This window comes from Neovison vison, chromosome 2, assembly GCF_020171115.1.
Source record: "Neovison vison isolate M4711 chromosome 2, ASM_NN_V1, whole genome shotgun sequence".
NCBI classification, from domain to species: domain Eukaryota; kingdom Metazoa; phylum Chordata; class Mammalia; order Carnivora; family Mustelidae; genus Neogale; species Neogale vison.
Window position 1 is genome coordinate 100,537,794 of NC_058092.1, and position 12,169 is coordinate 100,549,962.

A 12,169-nucleotide genomic window follows, 5' to 3' on the forward strand; every position below is an offset into this window, starting at 1 on the left:
TCGAAATCCTCCCTGTGGGACATGAGGACAGTATGCCTGTTTAACAAAGCTGCCATTTCCCCAAACGTGTTAGGAGCACTTCCTTCGGGCTGCCTTGATGGCCCTTTCTGCACTTCAAGTCTTATCTGGGGGACACATTTGACTCCTGAGAACAGTTGGCCTTGGTGAAGCTTTGTTTTAGCTTCTTTTAGTCCAGCTTTGCTCCAGGACCCGTTTTGTGTGTTCCATGATATTGTTCGTTTTGTTCATTGCTATCGTTGGTGGTTTTTTATTTGAATTAAATACCAAAATCATAAACTAGGATTTCCAGCCATTCTGGAAAAGCCATACCATGTTTTTGTGTTCTTAGTTCTTGTGCTACAGCCAATGGTTGAAGCTGAGGAGCTGCTTCCCCCTTTGGAGAGGTAAGTGTTCCCAGTGTGACACAGTCCCCACCATCCCCTATTGTCCCTCACTGCTCACCATGCTGTTGACTACATTGCCTTCCCAATCTCTGTGGAAGCTTCACGGCTACATCCCACATGCAGAATAATTGCCATTGTAATATCTGTGGCCACAGGACCAGACGCCATGCTGCACATGGTACGTACATTCTCTTATCTAACCCAGTGGAGTATTATTCCCAACTCATGATGCAGAAACTGGGAGTCACTACCCCTAAGCGATCAGCCTGTGGTCAAATAGCAAGTATCCACCCCATGCAGTTAACCTCTGTGATCAGGCAGGCAGGCAGATCTGGACTTAATTCCCTGAGGTCGTAGAAAGGTTGCATAGACAGAAAATGTCTTTAGGTAGGACGCACATACTTGAATTGAGTTTCAGTTATGCACATAACACATTTTTCCTTGTCATATAACAGGCGGCTCCTCCCCTTGGTTTAGAGGGCATCCCTGGCTCAGTAAAGGGCCCAAAGAATCACTAGGTTTTTCTCTTTTTCTATCCACAATAGATTCAGGAATGGTTCGCCATGATCCTGATTATGAAGTGGTCAAGATATCTTTGGTCTTTGTGTAGAAGACACTGGAATAGTCTCCCTTCCTTCCTTGGGACTCCTGTCTCCACCCCCGTCCAGTGCCATGTGCCCGGTGTTGAGCTCCTCACAAGGGGCCAGGGACCCCCATGTGACACAGCATCTGGGCCTACACTCTCAGACATCACCCCACATTCCAGATTTTCCAACCCCTTTTGTATGTCAAAGTATCTTCCATCAAAACATCTGCCATGTCCCAGATTTTTGAGCTCTTGCTAAGGGATCATTAAGTTGATCTGAGAAATGAACAGGGAGATGAGGTGCTGATAGAATCATTCTTTCTTCCAACATCCATCCCCTCCTTTTTAAACTATCTCGGGGTTCATGGGAGACTGAAGCCCAAATCCTTAGCACTGTGGCCATCCTTTCCACCCAGCAAGCCCACTGGCCTTCCAGTTCCTCCCACACCTCTGTCCCCTCCAGCTGCTGGTTCTTTACAACTGACCTCGCCCTCTGCCTGGAAATCTCTTCTACCCCCTGGTGGCTAATGACTGCCTCCCGGTCCTTCAGTCTCCCTTCAATCACAGCCTCATCAAAAAGCATTCCCCGGGGGCGCCTGGGTGGCTCAGTGGGTTAAGCCGCTGCCTTCGGCTCAGGTCATGATCTCAGGGTCCTGGGATCGAGTCCCGCATCAGGCTCTCTGCTCGGCAGGGAGCCTGCTTCCTCCTCTCTCTCTCTGCCTTCCTCTCTACCTACTTGTGATCTTTCTCTGTCAAATAAATAAATAAAATCTTTAAAAAAAAAAAAAAAGCATTCCCCGACCTCTCTGACTAGGACACACCATCAGACTCCAGCACCACGAACCCCTCCTCAGGGGTACAATTCTGCATTCATTTATGTGATGAACACACCTGTGCTCTCATCAGGGGAGGGGGTCCATGATGCTATCATGGCGGGACTGTACACATACCCCTCGCACCTGCATGTCCAACTTGCATTTGTTGAATTTGTCTGTGGCCGGGGTAAGGAGGAGGAGGAGAGGGAGGAATTTCTTGTTGGAATTGTAGTTGAATCTCATATGAGTAAATTTAGTATAAACCTAAAAGACTTGCCCAAGGATGCAGCCGAGCATTAGACCCCAGTTCCCAAGAGCTTTTCCTTTGTACTCTGTCGCTCTGGCCTCTGGAGCTTCTGTGGGTCTCTGGGGCCCGTGATGATTAATCGCGTGCTGGAAATGATGATGGCTTTGGAGGCCTGCCCAGTCTGGCTCCCGACACAGCCGGTGCAGCAGCATCAGCCTGCGGGAGGGTCACTTTGCCACGTGCAGGGGCAGAGGGGGGCTGCAAGCACCAGGGCAGACCTCTGGGACACAGAAATTCATCTCTCACAGCAGGTGCGTGAGACCCGGGCTAATCCCTGGAAGAAAAGACACCATCTACTGTGCCCTGACCGTGAGCAAAACGCTTTAGGGACACTGTCCGGTTGACTCAGATCCAAGACCTGCTGAAAACTGTTATTATCCCCATTTGCAGATCGTGAAACAGATGCAGACACAGGGCTGCCCCGAATCACACAGGCAGCCAGGGGAAGAAAGGGTGTTTAAACCCGATGTGTCAGGTTCCTCAGCAAATTCTTATGGCACCATGCAGCATAGCCTCCGACAACAAGGAGAATGCTCCAGACTTCATGAAAGTACAGGATTTAAGGACTCAACATAAGAAGAATAAGGAGACAGAGCCAGAGTGGGCCGGAGTGAGCCCTCCTGGTAGGAGGCTCCGTAGAGGGGTTGCTGGCCCTGGGAGCAGGAGAGTCCGGGGCCGAGGAGGAAGAGCTGGCTAGCTCCTAGATATGCAAACGCAGGGCACCCGGCCAGCTCGGTCGGCTGAGCATCTGATTTGAGCTCAGGTCATGATCTGGGGGTCCTGGGATGGAGCTGTATATGGCTCCCTGCTCAGTGGGAAGTCTGCTTGGCCCTCTGCTGCTCCCCCAACTTTTACTCTCCCCCCACCAAATAAATAAATAAAATCTTTTGAAAAAAAAAAAAGAAAGAAAGAAAGAAGAAGTGCAGAATGCAGCAGGGCTCTGGCAGGGGAGCGGAAAAGGAGAGGGATCTGGGCGGAGGAGGCCTCCGTCCTACAGGTAGAGCTCAATGCATTGTCCTCCTTCCCCAAGTCACACCCTTCTTCCTCCCTGCTATTTTGAGCAAAAGGAATTTCTATTTCCCCCTTATATGGAAACATTCATTCAACGGTCCTAGATCTGGAAGAAGAAAATGCAGCCTCGTAGACCAGTCATCCAAAGGAAAATGCAGTGAAACGACCCTGTCCTTAACAGTGTGTCTTGGACACCTGCTTCTGAGAAAAGGGCCTGGAGCGGGGAGGGGAGGCCTTGTGCTTCCCACAGAGGGAGGGGGCTCCAAAAGGGGCACGGAGGGCACTCAGCAGCTCAGGCCTCTCCCAGGCAACTTTGGGCACTTGACGGTCCCGATTCATTCTCCCCCGTCCGGAGGGAAAGGCGGGATGGAATGGCCTTGAACGCTTCTTGCACTTACGGTTTGATGGTCCTCCGACCTGGGTCTGGGGGTGCAGGCAGAGTGCAACCAGAGAAAGGACCACGATGCCCAGGAGGCACCCGAGAGCTGACTTAACAGCAGGTTCATTGACCGAGAAGAGATTGTGTTTGAAACTGACCTCATCAGCGTGGATTTTGTACCTTGAGAGTTTCTTATCATCTGCAAGAAAAGTAATTTATAGATTTCAGTGGACTGGGCATGTTGTCTCGGATAAAGGGCACAGATTTTGATGTCAGGCCAGGGTTCAAAGGGTAAGACCTCAAGAAGGCGGCTCAACCCCTCTGAGCACTGGATGCTTTAATTGTAAAAGAAGGATCACAGCGCACACCTCATGGGGTTCGAGGAGTTTCCACAGAGAGAATACAGAGCACAGATCCCAGCAGGACTGCTGCATATCACCCGTCCCCTCCCTGTGGATCGGAAGGACCAAAGCCCAGGATGGAGTTAGCTGAGAATTGAAATCCACCCAGTATTTTCCCTGCACCAAATACGTGCCTTCGTCTTTCACGCCCACACGGGGCTCTGCCACTGGGCAGACAGAGAACAGAAGCCTGGCTGGTGGCTTCCCCTCATAAATGGAGGACCTGAGATTTGAACCTCCATCTGCTGGATCCAATCACATGGGGTCTTTTCCCAGACTCCCTGGTAGAGCCATCTGCTGGGAGGGGATTTCAGCTTGGGTGTTGCTCGGAGAAACCCCACTGTCTTACAGGTCACATTTCTCCTCCCCTATTCTCGGAACACCCTTCATTCTGGCCCGAATGGAACCAGCCTTGCCAGCCACCTGGGACAAGGGGATCACTTGGCCGCTTGCTTGGGTCAGTCAAAGCATTTCTAGCATCACCCCCCATGCAGGGGAAACGTTGCTATTTATACCGAAGCCTCAGTGCTTTCCAAGGAGTTCGCTCACCCCCTGTGAGGTGGGAGGGGAGTGTTCTTGCCTGATGCTGTGGCTGGGAACAGGCTCCAGGAACTTCCTGAGTCTGGGGTGGGGAGCCCAGGGGTTCTGGGGCCTGCACTCGTTGCATCTGCTGCTCCAGACCCCTGGGGGGCTCTCACCAGCGTGGCCCCTCCAGCCACTCGGCCATTTGCCCCAGGGGTTCTTGTCACCCAGAGACCGAGGTGTGAGGAGGGCTGAGTGGCTAAAGCACCTGGAAACTCAGCAGTAACAAGCCTGTTCATTCTCTCCAGGGACTGAGACGTCAGGGTCCTCAAATACGCACTTCCTCCGACTGGCTGTGATAGTCACTCCCCCGTGACTGCAGCTGGGGATGTGGTGTGACATCAGGGTGCCCGCGTTACGTCATCCACTGGGGGCTTCCATCCGGGGTGTGCTCTCTTGTACCCACCAGCCCTCTTTCTCCCGGCTCAGGGCCCCCAGTCATCTTCAGACCCGAAACCCGCCCCCCACAGGCCCCTCTGACCACACCGGTTTCTCAAGAAACTGACTGACCACCCAGCCCAGGTTGCAGCGTTTCTAACTTGTCTCCCCTTGGTCTGTGACCCCTTCTGGGGTCCCGTTTGGAACCCTGGTCTAGGCCCAAGCCCCTTGATGACAGGTTTGTCCAGACCTCTCAGGTCAGTCTTCTCCCAGCTCTTGGCTTGGGCAGGCAGAATTGGGTCCCCGTCCCAGTTCTACACCTTTATGGGCAATGCAGGCTTAACCGTGTTACTACACTTCTGGGAGCCTCTGTTTTTCCATCTGTGTGATGGGAATAATACTACCATCTACCTTCTAGTGAAGGGGGACATGCAGCAGGCAATGCATGGGCGTAGTGATTGGCACATGGCGAAGGTTCAATGAACGACGTGTGTGTGTGTGTGTGTGTGTGTGTGTGAGAGAGAGAGCACATGCATATGAATGTGTGTATCCCTCCTGAGGCTTGACGCCTTCACTGTATTTTTTTCTTCATCTACCAATTCGAGCACCACGGGGCTACATCATCTCTATCTTCTCAAGAATCCTGGTTATTTATTTTGTCCTTCCTCTCACTTTATGGCTTTCTAACCTATTCTCCCACCCCTGTTTCCTAGCCCTTTGGGGCTTTCATTTCTCCTGCTCATTTTAAATGGTTTACAATAGCAACATATCAACGTTGCTGACATTTCCAGTCCTATCTAACGGGACGGGGAGTGGAGGCTGATGGACTAGCTGCAGAATTAATTGAAGCAATGAATAATTTAAAAAAAAAATAAAGAAAACTTACGAAGGATGCATATAGGCAATTCACAAAAGAGCAAGTCCAATTGATTAAAAAAAAAAACACATAAAACGCTTTCAGACTCTAGCAATCAGGGAATGTAAATTTCAGCAGCAATGAGCTACTTCTTTGCCTCTATCAGAATGACCTACATTTTAAGCCTGATGGTACCTCTTGCTGGCGGGAATGTGGGAAAAGGTTACTTTAGTCATTGTTCTTGGGTGGCGCGCAATCTCTGGGAAGCAATCTGGCAACATCTACTAAAAATGAAAACTAAAAATACTATATCCATCCCACTTCTGGGATTCAACCCCACAGAAATAAAAAGACACCTAACCCAGAGACAATGTGGTTTGAACTGTGTGGGTCCCCATATATGCAGATTTTTCCCCCCATAAACACAGTACAGCCCTGTAAATGCATTTTCCCTTCCTTATGATTTTCTTAATAACGTTTTCTTTTCTCTGGCTCCCTTCATTGTAGGAATGCACGAGATAATGCATAGGACATCCAAAGTGTGTGTTAATTGACCGTTTATGATGTCGGCAAGACTTCCGGTCAACAGTAGGCTACTTGATAAAATTTTTGGAGAGTGGAAAGTTACAGATGGATTTTGGACCGTGCGGGTCAGCGCCCCAAACCCTGTGCCACTGTGCCGGAATATATGACAAGATGCACAAGGATGTGTAACAAATCGTTGCTTCTGGTGGAAAACAAAACCTAGAAACACAGAACATGTCCTTCAGGGCAGGGAGGGTGAATAGATTAGGACATGTGCGGAAATATTCTGCAGTCCTTAAAAAGAGCAGCTGGGCCTCAGTCCGGTGATGCATAGGGATTTCCATGAGTAATTCGTGAGAAAAAGTGAAGGGCAGGAAATTGTACACAAAATTATCCCACTTTTGGGGCGCCTGGGTGGCTCAGTGGGTTAAGCCGCTGCCTTTGGCTCAGGTCATGATCTCAGGGTCCTGGGATGGAGCCCCACATCGGGCTCTCTGCTCGGCGGGGAGCCTGCTTCTCCCTGTCTCTCTGCCTGCTGCTCTGCCTGCTTGTGATCTCTCTCTCTCTGTTAAGTAAATAAATAAAATCTTTAAAAAAAAAATTACCGCACTTTTAAAAAGAACTATGTCCTCCTTCCCCACCCTCTGGCCCCATTGTGTATGTGAACCAAAACACACGAGTGTGGAGGAAGCGTGGCAGAGGCCAGACCTAGCTGTCATCCTGCTTTTGGAGGTTGATGGGAGGAGGTGAGGGAGGACCCCATCAGAAAAAGAAAAAAAATGGACTGTATCAAAATTAAAACAATATATATAACATAATCCCATTTCTCCATTAATGTCCAAGTGTGTGTGGGTATATGTGAGAAGGAAATTTAAATTACATATATGTATCTTGAACATTTTTGTTAACCCAAAACATGCATATGTACATTCCTTTACCAGTAGTTGACACAGAGTCAAGGCCTTTGCATTGTGAATATGCCTGATTTTTTGGAGTTCTGCTCTACTGTGCCTTTGTACAAAAATCACACCCTCGCTGCATTGTCTGCCATCTCTAACGTTGGTTTCCGTGGAGCAGAGAGCGAACTTAGACTCTTGAATACAGGTTGAGTACAGGAACCTTTTAGAAACCAGGCTTTGCCTCTGTTCTTTCCTGTTGTCTTACCTACCTCCAGCTCAACAATAACCTTATTTTAGGATCTCCTCTTTATTAAATTCTCCGAACTGTCAACTTGGCTCTTACAGAAACAATAACTCTTTCACACCCACATTTCCCCAGCTTATGTGACATTCACTGAAGCACCCCAGCATGGAACAGGTTTAGGAACAGACGCCTCTCACTGCAGGTGACATTCGGGTCAACAGGGAAGCCACAGAACCCTCTCTGGCCCATGCATCCCGTGTGCCTCCCGGGAGGGAAGGGCAGCCTGCGTTTCACGGGGAGAAAGGATGGGGTCCCCTAGCCTGGCAAGTCAGGCAGGAGAGGCGAGAGCTCACATACGGTCAGTTGGGGAATGGGGAGCTGCCGGGCTCTCTCCAGCTCTCTATGTGACTCAGTCAGTTACTCTGTGATTGAAATATTTGCTGTTGGGAGTGAGTGCAGGAGTCAGCAGACACAGCAGATCCACCCTTTTACCAAACATTAGATAGCATTTCGCAGCCAGGGCAAGAAGGCAGGGGTAAGGGGCTTGACTGGGGTGTGGTGGTGGGCGGTCCACGGGTTTGCCATCCTGTCTTGGGACAGGAGGTGCAGCACTGGCACTGGGACAGTCTCCTAACTTGCTAAGTAACTTTGAACACACCATTTGAGGTCGCTACACCTGTTCCCCTCTCGGCAAAAGGGGGCGACACCCTCTCATTGACAGAGTTTCCCTGAGGCTCAAATGGGATGGGTCTTCATAACCGTGGTTACTACTGGGAGAGGACCAGCCAGGCTCTTTCAGATGTGCGTACCTTACACCCCATCTGCAGCAACGGGATGGGAAGAGGCATTCCGTCCCTTCCATAGGCAGCAAGGTTTACAGCAAAGAATGTGATCTTGGAGCAAGGGGACAGGGTCTGGCCACACTTCCAGCAGGATCTCGCTGCTTTGGACAGGTCACTTCATCTCTCTGAGCATCCGCCTGTCCCGTGGAAAAGGAGGACTAGAGTCACACATGGCTCAAGCCGTTCTGGTGAGGATCGCATAGAGCTTCTGAGTCCAAAGGCGTCTGGAACCCAGGAGAGGCTCAATAGACGCTATTCTTGGGGATATGATTCTTAGTCCATAAACTGAGACATGAAAGAAATGGAATGTCCTCTAGTGTCCATAACTCAACTGACTTCTGACTCTGAGCTCTCATTTCTCTTCGTTGGTGGAAAACATAAACCCCCGCCCTTCTCAGAGAATGCCCCACTGTGGCATTGCGGTCTGTGACTGTACGTTGTAAAGGACATTGGGGTGGAGGGTACTTGGCCCTGGCTTCCCAGTCACACAGGTTGGGGCTCACTGTCCTGTGCCCAGTCTCTCTATTGCTTGGAGGGCATATTTAGAGCATACAATTGTCTCCATGGCTTGGGGTTACAGAGCCAGAAAAAAAAAAAAAACAACATGGATGCAAGACAATGGGGAAGCACGGAGTCAGTGGTGAGGCAGAGAGTTGTGTGCCTCTAAAGTCATCCAAATTTAAAAAAAAAAAATGAACACTGTGAACACTACACAAAACACACTCTTTCCCACTCTGTGGATTCAGTGAGCCCTCACTCTCTTAGAGCTCTACCTCCCCCCTTCTGACGCCCCTCTGGTTCCCTGTTTTATTCTTCTCTTAGCCCTTAATACTGTACTTCCCTTATTTATCTGGTTTTATGTCTGTCTTCCCCACTAGAATGTAGACCCAGGAAGGCAGACTTCTGTCAGTTTTGTTTACTGTTAGATCCCAAGTGCCTACAACAGTGCCTGGCACATAGTAGGCACTCATTAACATATTGGATGGATGGATGGATGGATGGATGGATGGATGGATGACTTCATTGTTGAATGAATGAATTGGTTTTCTTTCTTTTCCTCCTATGATACTTCTGCTATCAGAAGATTCTCAGCTGGGCTGGGATTAGGGTGAGGCCAGTGAGATCCTCAGCTAGGGTGCAAAATTGAAGGGGGCACCAAAAAGAACTCAGTAATCAAGATAAATTAATATTTAATGCAATATTTTTAAGATTCAAAATTAATGCAAAAAAAATCTGTGAAGAACCAAATCTCAACATTTTAAACAAACATGAGATTTGAAAGGCTTTGCAATGAGCTAAAGTTGGTCGGAAATGAAGATCATCCCTTGGTCAAGAGAAATTCTTCCCCCACCCCCACCCTAGGGAACAGCAGGAGTGACAATATTTTTAACTCCTGTGGGTGAGGTAAACCTGGATGCTTGGGCCAGACTGGTGTTGGCCTCCAAGTCCTGGTTGGGCTTGCATAGCACCAGGGGTTAGAGCCGGCTCCTGGAGCAGGCCTCAGCAGCCATCATCAGCCTACCTGTTCAAGAGAAATTCTTAAACATGGCAAGGTCATCTATTGAAAATTAAGATAAGCAAAGAAGTAGACTTTGAAATTCTTACTAATGAGTTTTTCATCAAAGCCAGGAAAGTACCATTCTGATAAACAATATTTTAGGGTATAAATAAAATATTTAAACTTTAAATATTGTTGAGTTTTAATACACCTACTGTTCAATTTTTCAAAAGAAAAAAAATATTTTGTTACCGAAATGTTCTAGAAAAATCTCGCTTGTTAAGAAAATATATACAGATGTGTAGATAGGGGCATGCATTTTTTCCCTTTTGCTCCAGTCTCTAAATGGGTTGGCCAGGAGAGGTGTGTCGATTGAGTGGTTTCATGAGTCATCTTTAAACAGGTTCTAACTGCTCTGGTGTGAACTGCTTGCATCGGAAGGAATGAAGGCAGTGGGGGTGAGGGGGACGGATTTCAGGAGGCCGGTGAGGGAGGCAGTCTTCATTGGCGTGCTTTTCAAACGACTCTCAAATCAACACACATACATCTACTACTTTATTTTTGTTTTGTTTCTCATTTTTTCCTTTTTCCTTTAAAAAAAAAACCTTAAAATTCAATTTAGTTAGCATATAGTGTATTATTAGTTTCAGTGATAGAATTCAATGATTCATCAGTTGCATATATAGCCCAGAGCTCAATACATCACATGACTTCCTTACTGCCGGGGACCCACTTAACCCATCCCCCGACCTACCTCCCCTCCCACAACCCCGTTTGTTTCCTATGATTAAGAGTGAAATCAGTCAAGCAGAGAGAGTCAATTATCATATGGTTTCACTTATTTGTGGAGCATAACAAATAGCATGGAGGACAAGGGGCGTTAGAGAGTAGTAGGGAATTTGGGTAAATTGGAAGGGGAGGTGAACCATGAGAGACTATGGACTCTGAAAAACAGTCTGAGGGGTTTGAAGTGGCGGGGGGGTGGGAGGTTGGGGTACCAGGTGGTGGGTATTATAGAGGGTGTGGTGAAAAAATAATGAATACTGTTTTTCTAAAAAAAAATAAACTGGGAAAAAAAAAAGAGTCTCTTACGGTTTGCCTCCTTCTCAATTTTTGCCTTATTTTATTTTTTCTTCCCTTGCCCTATGTTCATCTGTTTTGTTTCTTAAATTCCACATATGAGTGAAACCATATATTTGCTCTTTCTCTGACTGACTTATTTCACTTAGCCTATATACACTCTAATTTCAGCCACATCATTACAAATGGCAAGATATATACACATCTTCTTTATCCACTCAGCTGTTAGTGGGCATCCAGGCTCTTCCCATAGTTTGGCTCTTGTGGACATTGCTGCTATGAACATTCGGGTGCACGTGCCCCTTCGGATCACTACGTTTGTATCTTTAGGGTAAATACCCAGTAGTGCAACTGTTGGGTCATAGTGTAGCTCTATTTTCAACATTTTGAGGAACCTCCATGCTGTTTTCCAGAGTGGTTGCACCAGCTTGCATTCCCACCAACAGTGTAGGAGGGTTCCCCTTTCTCCACATCCTCGCCAGCATCTGTCATTTCCTGACTAGTTAACTTTAGCCATTCGGACCGGTGTGAGGTGGTAGCTCATTGTGCTTTTGATTTGTATTTCCCTGATCAGAGACCAACTACTTTAATCAATAGTTTTCTTTTTGCATGAAAGACTCTTGAAAAATAAACCTCGAAGAAGGAAAAGAGATCAAGAAGAGGAAGAGGCTAGAGAGAGAGGAAGGACTCAAACTCCCCAGATGTCAGATATTAACACAGGCTGCCCAGGGAACCCACACATCCGCTCACTTCACTCTCACTTCCGCCATCCCCGGCCACTCTTGCTCTGGCCACACGGGCCCTGGCAGGCTGCTGGGCCGCTGTCAAGCCTCTCACTACATGGCCCAGTGGCCAGGGCTGTGCTTCCTCAGGCTGACGGACACACACATCTGACCTTTTAGTTGAGGGTGGGGGGCGTAAAACTGAGGGTTCAGAGGTCTCCCAACTATCTGGGGAAGAGTGACCACATGCCTCTAACTTCTCTTAGTATAGCTTGGTGGGGAAGAGTCCTTCGGCGGTGCCCGGCCTGGGTTGGAGCCCTGATTCTTTCACTTGTGACCGGCTGAGCTTGGACAGGTGTCTGTGGCTTTCCTCGTGCATGAATCATTGAGAAAAATGTACCTGCTGGTCCCTTAGGGGAGGGCTTCTGGTGGGCCAGAGGCCTCAGGAAGGAGCACCAGCGATGCAGAGATGAGGCTGAGGGCGGGGACTGGAGAGTCCAGTGCTGACTGTGGAAGGGAGGTTCCACTGGCTCTGTAGGGGGACACCCCAGAAGGAGGAGCGGGCCTGGGAAGGGGAGTGTGGCTGCTGGGCATAACATGACTAAGGGTGGCCAGGAGGGGACACACAGTGGAAGGATCT